Raw genomic sequence first — 25,344 nt, 5'->3', positions numbered from 1 at the left:
TCGGCTCCCCCCTCCACCCCCCAAAAAATCAGATTGATTTTTTAAATAAAGTTTGAAGAACTGGCCTTATGGAAGAATCGGAAGGCTCAATGGGGATATTCCTATTGCCCCTGCACCCCTCCAAAAAAATCTAATGTAATCGAAAAATAAAAGTTTGAAGAACTAGCCGTATGTCAGACAGGAGGGGCTAAGGGGACTCTTTCTAGCCCCCCCAATCAGATTGAATTTAAAAATAAATATTTGAGGAGCTGCTTTTATGTGAAATGCGGGATAAAGAGACTGTTTCTCTCTACTCCTGTCAATTTTTTTTAAAGAACGTATTTATTTTTAAAATAAAAGTTTGAAGAACTGGTCCCATGTAAGATCAGAAGGGCAAAAGGTTAAGGGGGGGGGGTTAGACGCCCCACCCACATCCCCCAATCAAGTTGATTTCAAAAAGAAAAATTTGCAAAACTGTGAAATAAACAAGAATATTTTTATCCAACACCCTAAAAAATCAGATTATTTTTAAATTTGGGAACTGCCTTCTTGTAACTTGGGAAAGGTTTAAAGGGGATTTTTCCCCCCGTTTCCTCCTCACCCTCCAAAAAAATCAGATTTTTTAAAAAAATTAAAAGTCTGAAGGACCTGCCCCATATAGGGATGGGAGGGATTACTGGAGATCCTACATCTCCCACAACTGATAGATTTTTTGAATAAAAATGTGAAGAACTGCGTATATATGAGATGAGAGAAATCTTTCTTTACCCCTCCCCAAGAGAAAAATAGAAGGATAGTTTTTTAAAATAAAAGCATTGGAAATTAAGGGTAAACAGGTATCTCTTCGCTGCCCAGACCTTAAAAACTCAAATGTATGTATGTGTGTGTGTGTGTGTGTGTGTGTGTGTGTGTGTGTTTTGTTTTGTTTTGTTTTGTCTTGTTTGATGTTTAAGAAGTCGGGTCGATATGAGACAGGAAGAGTTACAGAAATTTTTTCCCTGCACCCTCTAGAAAAGTTATTTTTTAAATGTCCGGAAACTAAGGGATTGTATAGAAGACACTGTCTCTCCCTAAAGAATGAACATGTGAGAAATTTATCCCTACACAGGAGGCAAAGAATTAAGAGACACACACTTCTCCAGACCAAACACACACGAGAGTGAGAGGAATCTCTGAACCATTCCCCCACTACCCCCAAAGCTGGAAAGTCGTTGAAAATAAAAAGTGGCCATTTTTCTCCCTGCCAGCCTGGCAAGCGTGTCCCTGGCAAAGGTTTGGCAGCCTGTGCCAAGGCTAGTGAAGGGCAGGCGCCGAGGGGAGCAGGGCAGCCTGTGGAGCTTGGCAGTGTTGGGCTCCTGTGAGCCCGGGACACACGTGCAGGCCAGGCAGCCCCCAGCCTGTCTGCCCCTCAGCCACCAGATGGCTGAGGCCCTGTTACGCAGGGAAATGCTCCATGTGTGATGTCTCTCTGGCTCCATCCCTCTGTGAAGGTTTCTAAGCACCTGTCTCAAGACCAGACCCCCTACTCTGCCTAGCGGAGCCACACCTGACTTAAGGCCCTGGAGCAGAAAAAAACTGGATCCAAAACAACACTGAGTCTCGGTCACCACGGCTGAGAGCCATGGGGTACCAAGGGAAAAAATCCTGCCCTGGGAGCCAGGAAAACGTGATGCAATAAGTAGTCGTTGAGCACTTAACTATGTGCCAGGCATGTTGTGTCTAGTAGGGCAGCTGCACCACGGAAAAGAGGATTGCAGCAGCCCTTCTCAAACTTGAGCGATCCTTAGATCCTTAGAATCGCACCGAGGGCCTGTTCCAACACTGATTGCTGAGCCCCACCCAGACTTCTGATTTAACCAGTCAGGGGTAGGGACCAAGAATTTGCATTTCTAACAAGTCCTCAGGTGATGCTGATGCTGGTGGTCTAAGGACCAAATTTGAAAAGCCATTGTCATACAGTGCCAACAGCAAAATGCACAGGCATAGGGGAAAGAGAAAGGACCCAACCTAGCCACAACGGGTCGGTGAAGATTCCATCCTGCAGGAAGGCTGGGTGGAAGCATCCTTCCTCCTTGGGTCTTAATCAGATGGCAGAGTCTCCTTAGATCAGGGATTCTTAAATAGGTTTGGGGATCCATGAATTAAGAAATTGTATGCCTTAAGTAAATGTATCTCTACATGTGCATTCTGGGGAAGAAAATCTCTGACTTTCACCGATTTCGCAAAAGGGTCAGTGACCCCAACCTGGAATGATTTTTCAGGCACCTTCAGCCTGGAAAATACTCACGGGACCTTCTCAGCCTTCTCTTTCTGGAATGACCGCAAGCCTTTTCTGCTTCTCTAGTACCCACAGTCACAGGAACTGGGCCTTCTCTTCCATGAGGCACATCCCGACAGAGAGCCTAGAGTGCATTTAACACCACTGAGGGGAGGGAGGTGTGTCCTCCAAAGGTCCTGGCCCTGGAGGGTCTGTCCCTTCTTCACTCTGTCCCTCCTGGGCCACGAAGGGTATGTGCTCAGGGGATGAAGACTGGGCTTGATATCTTCCTGACAAAATCCGGTTTCTAAATGAACGCACACATGTCCCAAACCATAGTGGAAACATCGCAGTCACACAGAGCTGTGATTTATCGCTGTTCTGGAAGTTAACTAAGAGTAGACTCACCACAAGCAGGGATGGGGCTGGGGGGAGGACAGGGAGTATTTAGTGAGAGCCCGGGGCCAGGACAAGACCTGCTCAGTGATGGAACAGGCACCACGATATCACAGGGACAGGATGACCATAGGTCAGAGCTTCTGGGAACAGACACTTACATTAGGTGGATACATAGTCAAGTAGGGACCTCCAAGGGCTTACCTATATTCTAAGGGTCCATGATTCAGCTTGACATACTTGTGTTTATCAAATTCTAGAAACTTCTGACCCCTTCCATCCCTAGCCCACTTCCCCCAGAACCAGCACTGCTTTAATTACTAAGAGCCCAGGCTGTGGAGTCAACAGCCTGGGTCCCACCCAGCCCTGGCTCTGGCCCTCGATGCTACCTGATCTTGAGCAGACAGCTCAATCTCCCCTTATCTCTGTAGTGCTGACAGTAGGGGTGCTTTGAGGATGAAATGAGATAATACACATAAAGCTTTTAGAAAGTGCCTAGTATAAAGAAAACACTCCATACACGTCAGCTATTGGAATCAGAGAAACGAGTTTCCAGCCTCTGCCACTGACTGGCTGTGTGACCCTGGGCTCCTGACTTAATTGCTATGCCTTAGTTTCTGTCTCTGTAAAATGGGGGTAAGCCTACCAGTCTCATCAACACTCTTTTAGTTGTAACCAGTAGGAACAAAATCTTGCTTAACAAAAAAGTGTTATTTTATTAAATTAAATCATGGTACCCAAGGGCAGGAAATGAAATGAAACCTCCAGAGGTTTGGCACCAGGAACTAGAAAATCATCAGGAACAAGGCTTGCTCTCTCCGTCACTCTGTGCAACAAACAGGTCTCCGGACATCTCAGCTCTAATTCATTCTGTCTGTCTCTCTGCCCCACTTCCTTCCCACCTCTCTCCAGGTGGGTGCTCTCTGCCTCTCTGGGCACACAGTCAAAATGACCTCAGTGCCAACAGGTGCTGACTGGTATCTCTGTGTTCCAGTCCAACTTCTTGGGACAGAGAATGTGGTTGGCCAAGCTCATCGGCTCAGATGCCACCAGGAGCCAATCACTGATGAGCAAGGGGAATGCCATCACATAACACACAGAGACTTGGACACCCATCCCTGAGGGAAGTGGGTGCAGTAGGCTGGGCAGGCTGGTAATCAGATATTGAGAATGGTGAGATTTTGAGATTTTGTCAAGTGAGAGTGCAAGGTAGATATCAAGCTTGTGTCACAGGCTGATGAGGGGAACGGAGAGACAGCAGCTGCCCCAGAAATAGCCTTTGGGTCTGAAACAGAACCAGGGTCTTAGCTAAAATCTTGTGGGTTGATCTTGGTGAAGAAGATGCCTTTAGAGTGAAACAGTAGGTTCTCAAGAGTGTGGAACAGAATGAAGGCAGGGACTTCACAAAATGATGTCTTCTTCCTCAAGCCGAGTTTCTTTTTTAAGCCTAAATAATGCTCTTTTGTGAAACCCCTGCCAGGGAGACTCAGGCTGTGTAAGTCTCTACATGATGGGAGAGAACCACACAATCCAGTCTTATACGATTTCTTAGCAATTTACTAAACAAGATGTCAGCATTTTCTTATTTGATCCACTACATCTCTGAGATGGGCAGAGAAGGTACAATCCGCCCTATTTTAAAGGTGAGGAATTTGAGGCTCAAGTCCTTGCCCAAAGCAGCCAGTGGCAGCCCAGTCTGACTCTCAGGCCAGGCTCTGTCCACAGCGCTCTGGCTGCCCCCATGGAAATTTCTGGTGATTGGAATAAAAATCGAACCTTTCGGGAATTCTCTGGTGATCCAGTGGTTAGGACTCAGTGCTTTCAGTGCCAGGGCCTGAGATCAATCGCTGGTCCAGGAACCAAGATCCAACAAGCCGCACAACGTGGCCGAAAAACCTCCTGCCCCCCAAAAAACCAAAATCGACAGATTCATTAAATCGTCTTGATTTGACTGTGGAATTTTCTTCTTTTCCTACCTTACCCACTTCTTCCTCCCCTCCCCCACAAAGAAAGAAGTTGGGAAGATGTGGCATCAGCTTATTTCTTAAGAGAGGTCCTTGCAAGTCATGGTGAAGTCTCCAGAGAGACAGGTACTTGAGGCCTTAGCAGTCCCCCAGGGAAGAAAAGCCAGAAAGAATGAAGGCCCAGGACACAAGGCTGGCAAATCAAAAGAGAGGGGATCAAGCTGATGGCCCAGAGCAAATATCAGAATTAAGGCCAAATGTGAGTAACCCGTCCATGGATTCAACAGCAGACGCAGTAAAATGTGCCACATGTTTCAAAAACCTATTCCATACACCTGCCATCCTATGAAGCCTAGAGAAAGTCTAGCATCCTGGTGAAGATCTCATCCAGTCTTGGCAATTAGATCTGGTAGGAATCCCTGCTCTGTACTCACCATATTGTGACCTTAGCTACCATAAAAGCCCCAGTTTTCTCATCTGCAAAATGGGCAAAATATGGTACCTAACATACAGGGTGATTTAAAGCATTAATTCATGTTATGCACTCAGCACAAGGTAGTTATTATTTCTAGTCCCAGCTCATTTCCACTTTAACATACATAGGGAAATTCAGGCCCCTTGGTCGGGGTGGGATGGAGTCACCTCATTTGAGCAGCATTATCTAGCCAGAAGGGAACAAAGTCAGCTTTGGAGGCAGCTGCCCCATGTCCAGCAGGCTACGCCCCCAACTACGGCAACAATCCTGACCTTAGTTCTTCTGTATCTCAGAAGGGAGTAGAACCCAGGCCAGGGGAAGGAGGGAGAGGAACGAAGATGGCAGGAGCTGGTCCATCTTGTTTTTTCTCATTATGCCATCTGGAGGTCCTCAAAGGAGGCTTTAATCTGTCCTTTCTGCCATGAGGTACACTTGCGAATGGGATTAGCTGACAGTGTGGCATGTTGCAGGGCTCAGGCTCTGGACCAGACCAGACTGGGCTCAAATCCCAGCTCAGCCCCTTTCCAGCCATGAGAGCTGGAGCACATCACACTACTGTCTCTGAGCCTCAGTTTCCTTAACTGTTAAATGGGAATAATAATATACATATTCATATTTTGTATGAAGGTTAGAAAAAATGTTGAGTGCCAGAACACATTATGTATCCTAGATGTTAGTAATGATCAAAACTAATCATGACATGATCTCAGTGGCTTGTATTTGCAAAACTGTCCAGTGGGTGGAGCATGTCTGAAATGACCGCTCAGCCATAGCACTGTTCAGTTATGCTCCTGAGTTATCTCCACAAACAGATGAGGGGAGTGAGGCACAGAGGTAAAAACGGGATCTATCTTTTACCAGTTAATGGACAAATGGACATGATGTACCTCTACGTGAGGCAGCAAGAACCAACGGCACTCACGTAGAATTCCTGCCAAAAAATGCATAACCCAAATCTAACCATGAGGAAACATCAGACAAACCCAGATCGAGGAGCATTCTACAAAACAACTGGCCTGTATTCTTCAATGTCAATGTTATGAAAGACAAAGAAAGGCTGAGGAACTGTTTCAAATTAAAGGAGACTAAAGAAATATGACCACTAAAGGCAGAGTGATCTGGAATTGGACCCTAAATCAGAGTGAAAAAATATTGCTATAGAGGACATTATGGGGACAATTGGTGAAATCTGAATATGCTAGGATATTAGATAATAGTATTTATTCATGTTAAATGTCTGACTTGATAGATGTTCTGGGTTGTATAAGATGAAAAAAATTATTTCTACATATGTTCCTATATGCATACATATATCACATATATATGAGATAAAGCAGTAATACGTGACTGCATGTTAACAATTATGAAACTTGGTAAAGGGTATGCAAGAGTTATTTGTACTATTCTTTCAACTCTTCCATATAACTTTGAAATTATTTCAAAATAAAAAATTAAGAAAAGTAATAGATCTGAAATGTTCAAAAAAGATAGAAGTCTACACTGACATTTCTTTCATCAGAATTATCTCATTTCAATGTATGTTTGACAACAAAATTTGATTCATTGATCAGCGGTTTGTCCCCATCAAAAATTGCTGATTATTTCCCTAACAACGTGAGTTTTCTTTTGTGACTCTTATTCCTACCAAGTTCAATTTTCCCAGGCAAATTTTGTGATCTAGATTTTGTCAAGAAGATTTAGGGTCTTCCATCCATTTTTAGTCAATAACAATCTTTACTATGTGCAACATTAGTCTTTGTCAGTTTCACTTTCTGTTGCTCATTTCTACCAAGTAAAATGTTTTCAATTTTCAATGTTACCAATTCTTCAAACAGTTTTTTTTCTCTAATATTAATCTGTGTATAGTTTAGAGGGATTTTCAACCTGGCTATACATCTGAATCACCTATGAGGCTTGTGAAAGACAGGTTTCCCACCTCCAACACCTCCAAGATTCTGAATTAATAGGTCTGGAAGGGCACCTATCTGTAGTTTTAACACATCTCTCAAGTTCTGTAACAGTTATTGGCCATGGCTTTATGTGGAGCCCAAGTTGCCTTGTATTATAGGTAACACAATATTGTAAACTCTCAGGGCCTTGCTATCCTCATGATTTTTTTTTTCTTTTCTTTTTTTTTCTGCGGTACGCGGGCCTCTCACTGTTGTGGCCTCTCCTGTTGCAGAGCACAGGCTCCGGACGCGCAGGCTCAGCGGCCATGGCTCACGGGCCCAGCCGCTCCGCCACCTGTGGGATCTTCCCAGACTGGGGCACGAACCCGTGTCCCCTGCATCGGCAGGCGGACTCCCAACCACTGTGCCACCAGGGAAGCCCTATCCTCATGATTTTAATATTCCAGTTCCCCAACTTGACTATGAGGTTCACGAGGAGAGGACCAAGTTCCTGTTTTCCATATGGCCAGCACGCCCATATGTTAACGTTAGGCAGCAAAAATATTAGCTGATTGGCTGTTGGCTCAATCAAAACCTCGAATATCAATGTCAAGGGAAGGAATGTCTTTTTCTTATTGTGGTAAAATGTACAAACCTAAAATTTACTATTTGAACCATTTTTAAGTTCAGTGACATTAAGTACATTCACATTGTTGTGAATCACGACTATTCATCTCGAGAATTTTTCATCATCGCAAAATGACACTGTACCCGTTAAACAATAACTCTCTATTACCTCTTCCCAGCCCCTGGTAACCACCATTCTACTTTCTGCCACTGTGAATTTAACTATTCTAGGGACCTCATATAAGTGGGATTCATATAACATTTGTCCTTTTTTGTCCTTCTGATTTCACTTAGTATAATGTCTTCAAGGTTCATTCATGATGTAGCATATATCAGAATTTCATTCCTTTTTAAGGCTAAATTATATTCTGTTGTACAGATGTACCACATTTTGTTTATCCATTTATCCATCGACAGACATTGGGTTGTTTCCACCTTTTGGCTACTGTGATTAATGCTGCTATGAACATGATTGTGCAAATTTCTGTTCAAATCCCTGATTTCACTTCTTTTGGGTATATACTCAGAAGTGGAATTGTTGGATCATGTGGTAATGCTACGTTTAATTTTTTGAGGAACCATCATAATGTGTTCTATAGCAGCTGAAGAAGGAACTTTTTAAAAAGCAGCTTTAATAAAGGTAGAACGATAATTAATCCTTTAAGACTTTTATCCCAAGTTTATTGAGAAACAAAATTAATACATTTACCTTTAGTGACCTCAAAGGATCATGGCTTGTTGTACTTCCCCTTTTGTTGTGGTAGACCGATTGCATTAAAAGCCTCAACTCTGCACACCTCCCTGCACCTATCCCTCTTTGACATGTGACTTTGCAGTTCTTCTCCCTAAAAAGGTGGAGTCTATTTCCCCATCCCTTGAACCTGAGTTTGCCCACATGACTTGCTTTGACCAATGGGATGTTAGCAAATTTCACATAAGCAGAGTCTTTAAAGGTGTTTGTACAACTGGGTTTGTATTCACTCTTGCATTTCTGCCTTCACCATGAGAATATACTCAAGCTAGCCTGCTGGAAAACTAGGAGAGTAAGGGGAGCACCCTGGTTGCCCCAGCTGACCACAAATTGTGTGAGACCCCAGCCAACAGCCAGCCACCACCAGAGTTAGATTAGAAGAACAATTCAGATTAAATCCCCAACTCACAACTCATGAGTTAAGTAAATGCTTATTGTTTTATATCACTGAGTTTTGGGGTGGTTTGTTACACAGCATTATCTGTGGCAACAGATAACTGATACATCTTCCCTCCTCTGCCAATGTGTTGCAGTTTCTGCATCTGTCAAAGGGTGATGAGACCACTGATTTCACTGACTTCATGGAGCTGTCATGAGACATAAATGCCAGAATTGGTCAGGTCTGGCAACTGGCAGGTAAAATCTAAAGGCTTATTTCTCTCTTCTCTCTTGAAAGTTATCCTCTTCTAGTTTTTTTGTGGAAAGAGGGCTATAGAGGTCATCTGTTCTCCATCACACCTCATTCTAGTGACAGAATTTCAATGTTCCTTGGAGAACAATACCTCCACGATGCTCAGTCTCTGTATTCTGGGTGGAGTTTCTCTACTCACCCCTGAGTGCCATTAGCAAATGACCCAGACCTGGCCAATCAATATATTTCATCCCCTTTGCCCCAGATTGGTTCAGGAATGGTTACATGGCAGGTCAAGCCAATGAGATTCACTTTCAAGAAATCGGAATGCAAAGTTTCCCTTTCCACTGAGATTACTGAGAGGATAGAGCTTAAGCCTAGAGGAACCAGGGGCTACCGTGTAGAAAAAGTTTCCCTGAAGATAGCTGACAGAGAGGAAAACAGAGCCCAGAGGTGGGAAGGAACAGTCGTGATGACAGTTAGAACCCCTAGATCCAGCCACGCCTGAAGCTATACTTCCTTTGACTTTTTAATTACGTGAATCAGTTATACCCTTTTTGGGGGGGTTTGGTTTTGTTAAGCCAGTTTGAGTAAGGACTCTGTCCATTGTAACTGAAAAAAAAAACGATTTGTGTTGCATTCCTCCGGGGTCACCTTTCTGACTGCTTTGTTCCTGATCATGGTGGGCCCCTCTACAGTGCTCTTAGTCCCACTGCTGTGAAGAACCACCGTGCTTATCAGCGCTGGTCACCACCTGAGATTCCCAGGCAAAGTCTATCCCTTAGGATGATTCTTCCTCCACACAGTCTCCAGGAGCAGGGAGAATGAGGGCAGGACTGGGCTGACCAGACATCCTACTTTACCCTGAGCAGTTCTGATTTATGCCTCTTGTCCCAGCAAGATTGCTAATAGCACTCCCTTTCACTCTCAAAACAGTGTCACTATTTGGATAATAAATATATGGTCCCTTTTAGCAGACCACACTCCTTTTTATTATGTCATCCCTTGATTCTCCACTACTCCCCTATGTAAAGCTGAACAGTAGTGTCAGACTTTACCAAAGGGTTGGGATAACAGCATCAGAGGTGTGACAGAGCTCGGAGATGGCTACAACAATGTCTCTCATCCCACATGCTCTTCTACAACGTGACTTTCCCTCTCCTCCTCAAGAGCTGGAGTCTAATTCTCTTCTCTTTGAATCTGGGTGAACTCCTGACTGCTTCAACCAATAGACAACCATGCAAGTGATGCTGAGTGACTCCCTAGACTGAAGCATGAAAGACAAAGCAGCTTCCATCTTATTCATTAGAATGCTCATACTTGGAGCCCTAAGTCATCATGTAAGAAACCCAACTTCCTTGAGGCTGCCATGTCGTGAGGAAGCTAAGCCACACTGAGAGGCCATGTGCAGCCTCTCTGGTAGGCAGCCAGGCAGGCAGACTCTAAGGTGGCCCCTAGTTATCCCCACCTCCTGGTATTCATGCCCTTGCATAATTCCTTACCATTGAGTGAGGGAGAGACTTGCTTCTAATCCGGAGAATACTGCAAATTATGGGTTGTCATTTCCATGGTTATGTTACATAAGACCATAACTTCTTTTTGTCTAGTAGACTCAACCTTGCTGGCCACATTGAGGAGTTCCACATGACGAGGAACTGGGGACAGCTTCTGGCCAGCGCCACATAGGAAACTTAGCACTTAGTCCAACAACCCAGAAGAAACTAAGTCCTGTGGACAACCGGGTAAGCAAGCTTGGAAGCAGATCCTTTCCTAGTTGAGCCTTCAGTGAGACACCAGCCACTGCTTACAGCCTCATGATAGACCCAAAAGCAGATTCCTGACCCACAGAAATTGTGAGATAATAAATGTATGTTGAGGATTATTTCTCTGTGCACCAAAACTTTTATTTCACTAATTTGGAATGGAAATCCTTCCTGGCCTCTTAAACAATGAATAACACCATTTCTGCCAAGCTTCCTGAAATCTCACATTGAGCCCTGCCCCAGACTTAGTAAGGTGAATTAACTGAGCCGAAGGTATTCACACAATAGAGTGAATTTTCCAAAGGAAAACATTTTTTCCCTAGATTTTTGAGAGCTGTTGAGTATGCACTCAGCTTTTCAGAAGTCAATGTTTGACTCTATGAAATGAGAAACAGCCCTTCCTTGATCTAAACGTATCCTTCCTACCAAAAGACAAATGTCACCCAGAAGTCTCCCAGGCCTTCCTAGCCTGTGGGTATAAATGAGGTCACATTTTATTTATTTATTCAACAAATACTTGCCTAGAGCTTGCAATGAGCTGTTCTTAGTGCATTAAAACCATCAATTCTTGTAACAACTTGATGAGGTAGGTACTATTTTTTTATCCTTCCTGTTTTATAAATGAGGAAACCGAGGCAAAAAGAGGTAAAGTAACTTGCCCAAGGATACAGAGCTCCTAAGTGGATCTGGGTTTTGGACCCAGGGGTCGAACTGCAGAGCCTGTACTCATATTCACTTTGCTATCCTGAATCTCACTGATGTAGATCCTCACCTGCAAGGTGGAAGCATTTGAGCCTCCCAGGTAAGATTCCCTACTTCTTCTAATTCTCATAATTTCCGGAGTCCTTGAGAGTTGTTGCATGTGGACTCAGGATTCCCTTGAACATTGTTCCTGGAAGGCAAGTGGGCCAATATGCTAGCAGCTATCTATTTCCACAACAGTGTTACCTAGCAAATAGCCCCAAGACTCAGAGGCTTCAAATAATCGGCATGAATTTAATTCGTGAGTCTGCTGATCAGTTGAAAGGTTCTTCTGATCTTGGCTGGGCTTGTCCACGTGGCTGGGGTTGGCTGGCTCTTGGCTGATCTATGTTGGCCATGGCTGGGACAACTAGGGCCACGTGATTCTGGTCCACACATTTCTCATCCTCCAGCAGGCTAGCCCAGGCACATTCACTTGGCCATGGCAGAGGGGAAAAGCAGACAAGCCCAACTGTGCAAGCACGTTACCAGCCTCTGTTTAAGTCACATCTGTGAGCATCCCATGGACAAAAAAGCAAGTCACGCAGCTGGGCCCAGGGTCCAAGCAGGAGAATATGCACAGTTACATGGCACAAGGCATGGATACAGGGAGGGATAAAGAATTGGGACCTTAAGTGTAATCAATCTACTATACTTATCACCAATTTTCTTGCTTCTCAAAAAATGTTAGAACAAAATTAAATTTCAAAATAAAAAAGCATTTAGATAAAGTTGTCCAAGACTCCATAAATTAAAGCTGTGCTCTGAGAGATGGTAAAGAAGGAAACCACCCCAGGGGCAATATGCACAGTTTCTTTCGAAGGGGAAAATAGCAGTGCTCCCCTGCATCCGTGGGAAATGAAACTGAGACTTCAGAACTCAGACTGCCCATGTGTCAGGGAGGCCCACGTTCTGGTGGCAAAGTGGCAGTCAGCAGGGGCATTGCGCAGGTCTAGTGTCTGAGGAATAACGTGAGCACAGAAGTCACATCAGAGCAGGTGACAGCAAAACTGCCTCAGTTAGCAACTTTTTAGCATATCAATGTCTCTTTCTGTTTCTCTGGCAGAAAGTTCAAATATTGGCTTGCCTGATTCAAAAGTGGCCCGAGCCACCCCAACTTCTCCAGGAGGGTGTAAGTGAATGTATACTTTATTCTCGTTCCTGCAAAGCAGGAGGTGTCATTTTCTGGTCTTGCACACTCTGCATATAGCCTGCTTAGGATTATTTCTCTGAGAAAGAGGGGAGCTCTATTAAGACAGACAAATGAGTCTGTAAACCTACAGCCCCATGGCCCCTTTCTTCTACCACGAGAATGCGCTGGAAATATCACCCTCTCTGTGGGGGCAAAGGTCAGTACCTGAGGATAAATATTGACTGATGCTTTTTTTGGGAATACTGGAAAAGCCGCAGTAGACAGTAAAACTAACCCCCAAAGCAGAGCTAGAGAACCTGGAGTATTCTGCTTTTCATTCGGGGACATCAGGACATTTACAGTGGCAGCTCATTGCCTTAAAGTGGGAGGCTTAACGGAAGAAAACAGATCACACTCAGTGGATCCCAGCCCCCTTGCACAACTATGTCAGAGCTGGGAGGAGCCTCCACAGTCCTATGAATCCTTTCTGGATAAACCATTTGCCATATTCCAGGTGCTTTACACATTTGACCTCAGTTAGTTCTTAAAGAACCCCTATGAGGTAGAGCTGTAGGCATCCCCATTTTAGAGATGATACAGGCGTGAAACTTCAGCGAATGATGTTGCCCAAGTCACACAGCACATTCGTGTTGAGGCTGTCTGACCATAGAACTGGCTTTCTTAAATATGACTGTGAAAGCTCCCATTCAGCGATGCCCTTTAAAGTCGGGGACCCATCCACTGGAGATCCAATTTCCAAGGAGTAGTCGACACAGAGAATTTTAAGAGAATTAATTTCTAGATCTCAACTGCTATCTGTATGATTTCCTACAATTGACCTGCCTGAGAGCTCCAATGTGAAAGCACGAATCTGGTTCTCCTTTCCCACCTTCCCTTTCTTGGTTGTCCTTCTCCCATTTGACAAAATAAAGGTGCATCCCTTATGCATCCAAATCTTACTGTGGGGCATTGACCTCGGTGCATAACCCTGGGTTGGGGGCGGGAGGGAGAGGGCACCAAATAGAGGCCTGATTCCAAATGTTGGGGAGCAGAGTTTCCTTTAATCAAGACACCACAATCCTTCCATTAACTTTAATGCATTTCCATTTATTTTATTTCTTGTGCTTAACAATTACCAAACTTTTGGTCAACTGTATCCTAAAATTAATTGGGTTGATGACCTAATTCAGGAAAGTGCTTAACCCTAAGAGCCTTATGATCACAGGAAATAAAAACATTTTTCAATTTCCATCTACAAACATATTTTTGATTTAGAGGCTATGCCAAGATGATCCATATGAGACTTACAAGCAGAAGAATATATTACATTCTTATAAAACTCTGTGAGGGAAGTGGAACGGAAAAATGATTTAAAGGAGAAAAAGAACATTGTAAAATTTCTAACTGTGAAGAGTTTGTTCATCTATTTTTTTAAATGGATGATGATGGGACATAAAATCAGCATGATATTTAAATTCCACTGGATATATTTTAAAGAGTGAAGTAACAGTTTTATTTTTAAACACCAGTATTTACAATACGCAGGACATTGTATCCTTTACAACTATTTAAAATCGTGATGACAAATTTTTAAAATATGTGGTATTTCAGAATTCTTTTGGAAGTACATGAGCAAAAAATGTGCTAAAAGTCCTCTGATTTTGTCCAACCACTCTTTTTACACATGAGGCGTTTGCAATCCAGAGAGTAAAAAGGATTTACCCAAAGTCACATAGCAAAATAGTACCTGAGCGAGAACCAAAAGTAAAGCCACAGGACTCCCAGTTTGGCCCTCTTTTCCTTATCTGTGCTGGCTTTCTGTATCAGTCAGAGTCCCAGCAGTTCCCAGCACTCAAAAAGATGAAAAGCAGGAAAGTTAATCACATGTCCATTTACAGAGCAGGAAAGTTAATCACGTGTCCATTTATAGAGGCGAGGGCAGGGTTAAGGAAAAGCAACAGGGGCTGCTGAAGAACCGGGGACTACCAAAGGTGCAAAGCCATTTCCACCCCTGGGTCAAAGCGGCAAAGAGAAGTAGTACTTCCTCGACCCTGTGAGACTGTAGCTGTAGGAGAGGGCCACAAACGGGAGGATCATACCTTAAGTAGAGGAACACGATTGCTGCCAAACCACAGCTAGCAAGGAGAGACCTGGGGGAGTAAATACAACCTCTCTCTTCTCCTGCATGGTTTTCCTATTGGTTCCTCCTGTTGGGCAAATCTCCCAGAAGCCAGAGGGCAAGGAAGCTGGTTGATACACTCCTTAGAGGTCAACCTCCTGGGCACAGAGCAAAATAGAGAAGGAGAGAGAGTAGACCTGGAGAGACAACCAGAACACGTCCACCACGTTTTCCATTTTGAACTTGACATTTGGATTTAAACAAAAAGATTAGGCTTTGCAGTCAAGGCAAGCAAAATAAAGAGATCTTCCCCCAGAAGAATCCAAAAGGCTGTGTGTATGACGTGAGACGAATTTCAGAGAACTTTAGAAAGATTTTTATTTTTCATATTGTAACTATGATATACTGATATCTACTTGTTTTAATACTATAAGTTTTTTGGCATCTCCTTTCATTGGCAACTGATCTTTATTTCTCTAAAAAGTGCCTTGTTAAATCCCCATTCACAGATGCCTTCATAGACTGCTACAAACTCCAACTAAACTCCAGGAGTTGAGGGAAAGTTCCTGAGAAAAGTAATGTGAATGGACATTTTAAGCAGAATTATATTGTTAAAGGTAACAATATAAATTATTAATAGTCATCTATTAAAGACAGATTAATCCTGTATAATTAGATTGAAAGAATGCATTCAATTGACATAATCCAGAATGCTTCAACATTTAAATTACCTTTCTAGGCAACCTGAGTTCATGCTCTAGAAAGAGCAGTGCCCTCTAGGGGCAGGGATCTCCAGTGACCCAATGCCCTTTGACCTGTGCTTTTTCTTCACACAAGTAAGCAATCTAGGGAGTGAGGTGGCGTAGAGTGGCTAAGGGGAGAAGGTTTGGGGGGAGTGAGAAGAGATATTCTTATCCCCAATCCTTCCCCAAAGGAAGTCAGTTGGGTGACACACAAAGACCCTCAGCTGGGAAATGCAAGACCCAGGTTCTAGTTCTGGTAGCTGTTGACTCAAGTATTGATATATCTTTGGATATATTCTTCTCTCTGATCTGAGTTTTCTCACCTGTAAATATTCATCTCCAGTATCTCTTATACCTGAGTTGCCTTAGCTCTATCACTAGAATATAAAAATAAACTTTTGGATTGTCCTGGGAACTAAATAAAGTTAATACTTGTGAAAAAAAACTTGTCAGGTGCTAAATCAAAATTATGAAGAACACATTGTACTGTAGAAAGAACACATGCTCAGGATCAGTTAACACAGGCTTAAAATTATAGCTTCAAACAGCAGACTTTTGGCTATGACCAAGTAAGAGATCAGCAAACGTTCTCCCCAAAGAGCAACTATAAAGCTGGACAAAACTGACAAAAACAACCCTTTCAATCCTCTGGAAATCAGCGAAAGACATGCACCAATCTGAGAAGCATTTATGTTTGAAAAACTACTGAACTTTGGATAAGAGCAGTGGACGTGTGGTCTTCTTGTCTGCAGCTTCTCCCAACTCCCACCTTCCTCCCAGTTTAGTTGGTGCAGAGATCCTGCCAGGAGAGGGTGGGCCAATAGTCCAGGCAGCTGCACTGCTGAAATCAAAGAGTCTTTATTCAATTTGGGTAGTAAGCACCCACATCCAGCAGCTTGTGAAATAATAATCACTTGTGAAAGTGATTATTTTGGTGGCAAGTGAGCAGAGAGGGTCAATGGCTCTACTAGTCTGAGATTACGGTCATGGCTGGGCCAAGCATATTCCTGGCTGAACCTACTCATATGAGCAGCAGAGGGCACAGGTTAAACACACAACCCTAGCTAACCCTGAGGCTACACACTTGTGTGTAAGAGACCCAAAAGGGTCCACAGAAAGTAAAAAGCTGGGACTGACTTTAAAATGGTCTGAACTTTGAATGTTCTCCTTTACCCACACACAGATTTCAACAGAAGACGGAAGCTTGACTAGCTTGAGGTGTTTTAGCACAACCTCTGTTCAACCACTGGCTGACTGCTAAGCAACATGGATACGAGGATGACCCTTAGGAGGTCAGGCTTAAAAAGAAACAGCGAAAAAACAAAACCTGGGAAGAGATAGCAGCAGCGGCTGCATATCACTAGGGAGAAAGATTTAGCTCAGGCAGATTACTAAAGAAACGAATAAAAAAATTAACAATAATATCAATAACTTTCAGGGGGAAAACACAGAATCCTGAGTTGTTAACTGTATTATCTAGAGTGTTCAGGTTTCAACAACAACAAAAAGTATGAGACATGCAAAGAAACAGGAGTGTAACCCAAACTCAGGAAAAATGAAACAGTAGAAACTGTCTCTGAGTGCCTCCAGGTATGTCTGGCAGATGAAGACTTCATAGCAGTTATTTAAAGGCCTAAAGGCCTAAAGAATACATTTTCTATATATTTAGAATATATATTTATATATAAATATATTTAAAGGCCCAAAGAATATCGTGTTTAAAAAATTAAAGAAAAGTATGGCAACAATGAATGAAGAAATAGAGAATCTCAACGAAGAGATAGGAGTTATTGAAAGGAACCAAAAGGAAATTCTGGAGTTGAAAGTACAATAACTGGAGTGAGAAATTCAGCAAGAGGACCTTAACAGAAGATTCAAGATGGACAAAGAAAGGATCAGTGAAGTTGAAGACTGACTAGTAGAAATTATCCATTTTGAAGAGCAGAGAGAAAAAGGATTGATGAAAAGTGATTAGAGACCTGTGGGACAACATCAAGCATACCAACACACATGCAATGGTAGTACCAGAATGAGAAGAGAGGGAGAGAAAGCAGGAAAAAAAATTGAATAAATAATGGCAGAAAACTCCAAATTTGAGGAAAACATTAATTTAGACAACCCGGAGAATCAATGAACCTCAAATAAATAACCTTTAAATATAAAAAAGATTCATACATAGATACATCATAGTTGAAATGTACAAAGACAAACAGAAAACCTTGAAAACATCAAGAGAAAAATGATTCGGCACATACAGGAAAGCATCGGTACCTTTACTGACTTTCCATGTAAAATAATGGAGACTAGAAGGACATACTGAAAGTACCGGAAAAATAAAACCTGTCAACCAAGAATTCCATATTAAACAAAACTCCCTCAAAAATAAGCTAAATAAAGACATACCCGGATTTTCTTTAAAAAAAAGACTGAGAGAATTCCTGAATTCATGGCTATCAGACTTGCCTCACCAGATACTGTAAAAAGTCTTTTGGGCCAAAAGGAATTAACACCAGATGGCAATTTGTATCTACAGGAAGAAATAAAAATCATCAGAAATAATAAATATGTCATCACTTAAAATAAAAGAGTTTAATATGAGAGTCTATATATATTTTTGTTTCATTCTCTTAATTTTAAAAAATGCATAAGAGTGTATAAAATAATATTAACACTATTGTTAGGTTATATATAGATATTGAATACACATGACAATAATAGCACAAGGGAGGAAGTGTAGGAATGGAGCTATATACTGGGGCAAAGTTTTTATATTTTACTGGAATTAAGTTTGTATTAATTTAAGTACACTATGATAAGTTAACATTCATATTATAATCCTTAAGTAAGTAATAAGAATATAACTAAAAAATATATAGGAGTTAAAATGGTACACAAAAATATTAATTTAATACAAAATAAGGAAGTAACAGAAACAGAACAAAAAAGATGAGAGATCCATAGAAAACAAGTTACAAAGCGACAAAGGTAAATTCAACCTATCAAAATATCAATGGTCTAATCTGCTAAATCCAAAAGAAGAGATTGGATAAAAAAAAGCATGATCCAACTACATGCTCTCTATAAGAGAAACACTTTTAGATTCAAAGGCACGCATAGGTTAAAAGATAAAGGATGGCAAAGATACGCCATGCAAATGGTAACCAACAGAGAGCCAATGTGGCTATATTAATATCATAAAAATAGACTTTAAGGTAAGAAATATTACTAGAGTCAATAATTTCATAATAATATAAGGATAAATACATCAGGAAAATATGTTATATATGTATCTTATGTACCTTATAGCTTTGAAATATATAAAATAAGAATTGAATGGAAAAACTGACAATTCAGCAACAATAGTTGGAGAATTCAATATCGCACAAACCTCAAGATGTGCACTTGGGAACCCTTACTCCAGCCCCATCTCCTAACCACCTTAAAATCCCAAACCAGTCTCCTTTCCTTGCTCTCTCAAGTTATTTTACATATCAGTCGGGTAAACTTCCCTGATCTCTCCAGAAAGCTTCATTATGTGAATAATAAATGTTTCCCTGCCCTCATTGGTGCACGTGTGGGATCATCAGATTCATCATCCAAGCCGAATTCTGGGTGGCAGGTCCATGCTACAGCTGTGGGTTAGCCACAACAGCTGGAGCTGTGAGCAGGATGTCTAGATGATGACCACTGCCACCAGGAGCTTTTCCTTTGCTTTGGCTTGTTAACTGGCTCTGCCGTCTACCATTCTGAGCTGCTCCTTCTTGACTAGCATGCCCTTTGAGCTGTGTTGCTGCCTGCTGGCAAGCTTGAACCTTGAGCTGTGCTTTGTTTTGCTGCATTTGCTGAATTCTACTGAGCCTGTGTTATAGATTTAACAGCCCTAAATCAGAAGTTTTAATAATTTGTGTTTGGGGACTGAAATATGGGATTAGGACCCTCCTCAAACAGGCCCTAGGTCTGCAGTGTGACCATAACAATAGGACTTCCACAGCACCATCAACTAACTTGATGTAACTAACATATATAGAACACTCCACCCAACCACAGCATATTTCACTTTCTTTTCAAGCACACATGGAACATTTTCCAAGATAGAACATATGCTGGGCCATAAAACAAGTCTCAATAAACTTAGAAGGATAGAAATCATAGAAAGTATCCTCTCTAATCACATTGGAATTAAATTAGAAATCAATAATACAGGGAAATTTGGAAAACTAACAGATATTTGGAAATTAAGTGACACAGTTCTAAATAGCAAATTGGTTAAAGAAGAAATCGCAAGGGAAATTAGAAAATATATTAACTGATTGAAAATGAAACCATAATATGTCAAAATTCATGGGATGTAGCTAAAGAAAAGAGGGAAATGTATAAAATGTATAACTTTTAAATGCCTGTATCAGATATAAAATTTGATAGGAATGAATGTATTCAAGTGGTCTTGTATTGTGATTATATCAGTAACCTAAATTTTCACCTTAAGAAGCTAGAAAAATAAGAGAAAACTAAACCATAACAAGCAATGAGAAAGGAAATAACAAAGATTAGAGCAGACATCAATGAAATTAAAAAAACAGGTTTAAAAATAGAAACAAAATGAAGTCAAATTCTGTTCTTCAAAAACTTCAACAAAATTGACAACCTTTAGCTAAGCTGACCAAGAACAAAAGAGAGAAGATACAAATTCCCAAAATAAAGAATGAAAAAGGGGCTGGGACTTCCCTGGTTGCGCAGTGGTTAAGAATCCGCCTGCCAGAGCAGGGGACATGGGTTCAATCCCTCGTCCAGGAAGATCCCACATGCCACGGAGCAACAAAGCTCATGTGCCACAACTACTGAGCCTGCACTCTGGAGCCCACAAGCCACAACTACTGAACCTGTGCACCACAACTACTGAAGCCTGCACGCCTAGAGCTCATGCTCTGCAACAAGAAACCTGTGCACTGCAACGAAGAGTAGCCCCCACTTGCCACAACTAGAGAAAGCCCGCGCACAGCAACGAAGACCCAATGCAGCCAAAAAAAAAAAAAATGAAAGAGGGGCTATCACTAGAGACTTTACAGAAATAAATAGCAATACAAAGGAATGTTATGAACATTTTATGTCAACAAATTAGGCTACGTAGATGAAATTGACAATTTCCTAGAAAGACACAAATTATCAAAACTGACTCAAGAAGAAATAGAAAATTAGACTAGACCTAAAATAAGTAAGGAAGTTTAATTAGCAATTAAAAATATTCCCACAAGAAAGCCCAGAGCCAGATGGCTTCACTGGTGAATTTTATCATATATTTAAAGAAGAAATAACACCTATCCTTTTCAAACTCTTCCAAAATATAGAATAGGAGAGAACACTTCCTGACTCATTCGATGAGGCTAATATTACCCTAAAACCAAAGCTAAATAAAGACATTACAGGCAAAGAAAACAGCAGACTGCTATCCCTTGTAAAGATAGATGCAAAAATCCTCAATGAAATACTAGGAAAGTGAATTCAGCAGCATATTAAAAGGATTATACACCATGACCAAGTGGGTTTTGTTCCAGAAATGCAAGGTTAGTTAAATGCACGGAAGTCAATCCATGTAATATACCATATTAATAAAATAAAGAGAAAACAACCTCATAACCGTCTCAGTAGACACAGAAAAATCCTTTGAGAAAATCCAATAATGGTTCGTGTTAAAAACCCAACAAACTAGGAAGAGAGAGGTATCTACAAAAAAAAGAAAGAAAGAAACCACAGTTAACATCATACTTAATGGTGAAAGACTGAATGCTTTATCCTTAAGATCAGGAATAAGTGAATGATATCTGCTTCATCACTTCTATTTAACGTTGTACAGGACTTTTCCACTAGTGCATCAGGGGAAAAACGACATATAAATTGGAAAGGAAAAGTAAAATTACCTTTATTTACAGATGACATGATCCTTTTTGTCACAATCCCAAGGAATCCACAAAAGAACCACTAAGAAACAAGCTGAGAAAGGTCACAGGATAAAGGTTCAATATATAAAAATTAATTACATTTCTAAATACTAGCAATAAACTATCCAATTAAGTGATTCCATTTACAATAAAATGAAAAAATAAAAGACTTAGTATAAAGCAACTATACTCCAATAAAAATTAATTTAAAAAATACTTAGTAATAAATTTAACAAAAGAAGTGCTAGACTAAAAACTACAAAACATTGCTGAAATTCAAGAAGAGCTAAATAAATTAAGAGACATTCTATGTTCATGGATTAGAAAACTCAATACTGTCAACATGGTCATTCTCCCCTAACTGATCTATAAATCCATTCTCTTCCTGAGGAACTTGCTTAAGCCCTTTGGGCCTATTTCCTCATCTGCAAAATTGACACAATAATCTCTTCCTCACAAAGAGGTTGTGAGGATTAAATGAGACAATGAGTGTCAGGTGATTAGCATAGTATCTGGCACCAAATAAGAACTCAATAAATGAGAGGAGAATGGGATATTCAGATGGTACTTCTGGTGGAGGTGTGAACTATTTTAAGAAGTTGTCTGCATTTCTGTTTCAATTTTAATCACAACTTTTGCTTTTGTGAAATTTTAGCAGAATGTATTAACTTCCCATTTCACAGAGCTCATATTAATTTGTACAACCAAGTCATAGTTACACCAATTGGCTAAGAAATTCATGTCTGAGATAAAGAAATTATCCCAGACCACTTTTTGGTTGACATCCAAGGAAACTTTCTTACTGAGAGGTTGAGTCTTTTGCAGGGATGTTCATTTGTTCAACAGCATTTATTGAGCCTTACTATGTGCTGGAGACTGGAAGTATAGCCATAAAAAGGCAACATTTTCCATCATGGAGCTCACATTCTAGATAAAGAGACAAATGATCACATGACACTAACTTTGTGTCACATGATAAGTGCTACAAAGAAACACAAAGCAAGGTGAACATACAGAGAGTTGTGGAGGGGAGACAAGGAAGGTCCTCTGATGAAATGGCATTTCATCAGAGACCAGAGAGAAGTGAGGGAACCAACCACATTAACGGTTATTTTGCACTTTTAAAAGGTTGTAATCTGTGATCAAATACATTTGAAAAATGTGAGTTCAGTGTGAGTTGACGGGTCCCGTTCTGAGCACCCATCAGGGGTTATATTATGCCAACCTGCAACGAGCAACTCCATTAGGGAAATATGGTTTGACTTCTTCCCGAATTTTCTGATCATGGAATCCTCTATACCAGGGTCTTCTACATGGAATCTGCCCTTCAAGGGGGCAGGGAAACGCTGGATTGGGAACCTCAGAGGATGGGAAACAATGATTCTTACCAGCTGGTGGGGTGGTTTTGTTGGGAGCAGGTGCTGGCATCTAATGCCCCAGCACGCTGTGCTCTGGTTCATAAGTCACAGAAGGCTGATGGTGGGCTTCTAGCCAAGAGGCATCTTTTTTCCTAAAGAGAAGGGGAGCCTGCCTCTGCCAGCTCTTCTTAGTGAGCCTGTTCAGGATGTGCCAGTGTGCAGCTGAGATGGAATTAGCAAGTGCAACATGCGTCAGAAAAGGGCAGCCCGGCTTCACCACTCACTAATGGTGCAAAGACAGCTATACCAGGGAAACTCAAATCAAGGCAAGAGAATAGGGGCAATCCCTTTCTTCTTGGAGCTTAATTTTTTTTTAGAGGCTCAAATCTTCCTCAGAGAAAACATGTGGCTTGGTGGAAGGCACGGGCCTGGGAGGCAGAAGACCTGGGTCTTGATGGCCATGACAACAGGCTCCCTGGGTAGATCTTGGGCAAGTCACATCTCCTCTGGCCTCAGTAGCCTTGTCTGTCATATGGGAGTTCTCAGGTCTCACTGTGACCCAAGTTGACAGGAGTGGCAGGTAGCGGTGAGGTCTCAGGTAGTCCTTCAGTCCCAGCAGAGCTGATGCATCTAATAAATATCATAACCATGAGGAGAATAACGGCAACAACTAAAGCTCCATTTATGGAGCCCAAGTCTATGGACTTTACACACATTATTTCACATAATACTGTATTCAAGACTACTCTGTGAGACATGCATTATAATTAGACCCAAGCTTGCAGGTGAGGAAACAGGCTCAGAGAGGTAAAGACAGTTGCCCAAGGTCACACAGCTTCTAAGCCCTTGAGTTGTTTTTGATCCCCCGATCCTGTGCTCTTGGAATACCCTGTCCAAATCCTTGGCTCGTCCGTCTTGTTAAGGGAGCCAGACAGAAGGAGCAAGAGGAAGGTAGCCAGCTTGTTCTCAGCCCATGCCCAAACCCCAGTCATTCTGGTTTCTCACCAGTCACTGAAAACGTTTTTGCCAGCTGCTGGTGGGCGCTAGTTAGGCAGAAAAACAGGTATGTGTCAGGCACATAGATGTTCCTTGGCGAACACTTGTCGGTATCCAGGAACAGCAGGCAAATGAAATTTCATCCCAAATTTCCAAGGATTAGTAACAGGTTTACTGCATCTGGCCAAGTGTTAGGGCCTCAGATACAAACTAGGTGGGTTGCTGCCTGGCCTGGTGGAAGCCAGAGTCTGATGGAAGATACAGGTCCATAAGCAGATAGTAATGTGGGGTGATAAGTCATTGGCTGTGTTCTGAGCAAAGGGCTTGGTGAGGATGGAAGATCTGACTGGTGAACTGAGCACGGTCATATTAGCCCTTCTCAGTGGCTCTGCGGGATCTGAATGAAAACGGTGGTTGGTCGTCACTGAAACAGAATGCAGCCAGAGGGGTACGTGGATCCCACACTCTCAGGGACTGTTGTCTGGTCTTCTGGTAGAGGGGATAGAAGCCACAGATCCATGAGATGGGGCAACTCAACACACAGATCACTTTCTGACTGTCTGGGAATTTGGGGTTCCCATGGTGCTTTCCCTCCAGCCTGAGGAGAATGCACATGGGCTCCAGCACCCCAGCACCCAGGCAGCTTGGCGATCTCTTCTCATTGCACATTTATACCATTAATATCGGCCAACAACACAGTCTCCAAGAGCCTGATCCAGTCCTTTTGTAAACAATGCCCTCCGTTTCCCCTCATTTGGAGCTGACAGAGCATATGTATCTGAAGTAATAAGGACCAAATTTAGTTGGGTGGCATCCTAAGCAAGCTTTAAAAATATATATTTTTGGCAAAAGTCATGTCCAGTGTTGAAAAAAGTTATAGATCAGCCAAAACAGCAAAAAAGTACAATCATCTTTAACCTACCACTAAAGCTATGAGTGTCGGTATTTTATTGTAAAGCCTGACACTTTCTACACTTCCGTATAATACAGATATGGGAATAATAATATTTAAGAACAATAAAATTAGAGTCTGTGTGCTGCCTGGGATGGTACTTTTATAATTATATCACTAACCTGTCTCCAAGTCAATAAATATGTACTTATATTTAATGATAGCATAGTATTTCATGATATGAATATACCATACCCTTATTGTATGGCATGTATGAATATAGCAAACTCTTATTATTGACCAGTTAGGCGTTTCTGACATTTTTACTGATAGAGACAACATTGTGAAGAGCTTCTTGAATATTCTTTGTTATGAATCTTCCTGAATATTTCCTTAAAAATGAAATTAAATGCATCACAGAATATGAGTGTTATAAGAACTTCCAAATGCACCTTCACCCCATCCCAAACCATTGCTCCAGCTTACACTTTCCCTTCTCCATACACTAACCAGTAGTTGGCATGATTCTTTTTACTCTTGACCCATGTGATAGGTGAGAACTGATGCCTTGTTTTTATGTTTATTCTTTGATTACAACTGAGTTGAGCATCTTTTCTCGTGCTTACTGGCCGCTTGTGTTTATTCATAAACATGTTCCTGTCCACTTTATTATTGGAATGGTCAACTTTTTCTTA

Source organism: Neophocaena asiaeorientalis, unplaced genomic scaffold (genome assembly GCF_003031525.2).
Source record: "Neophocaena asiaeorientalis asiaeorientalis breed wild unplaced genomic scaffold, Neophocaena_asiaeorientalis_V1.1 scaffold78, whole genome shotgun sequence".
NCBI lineage: Eukaryota > Metazoa > Chordata > Mammalia > Artiodactyla > Phocoenidae > Neophocaena > Neophocaena asiaeorientalis.
Note: the sequence above shows the minus strand (reverse complement) of the source record.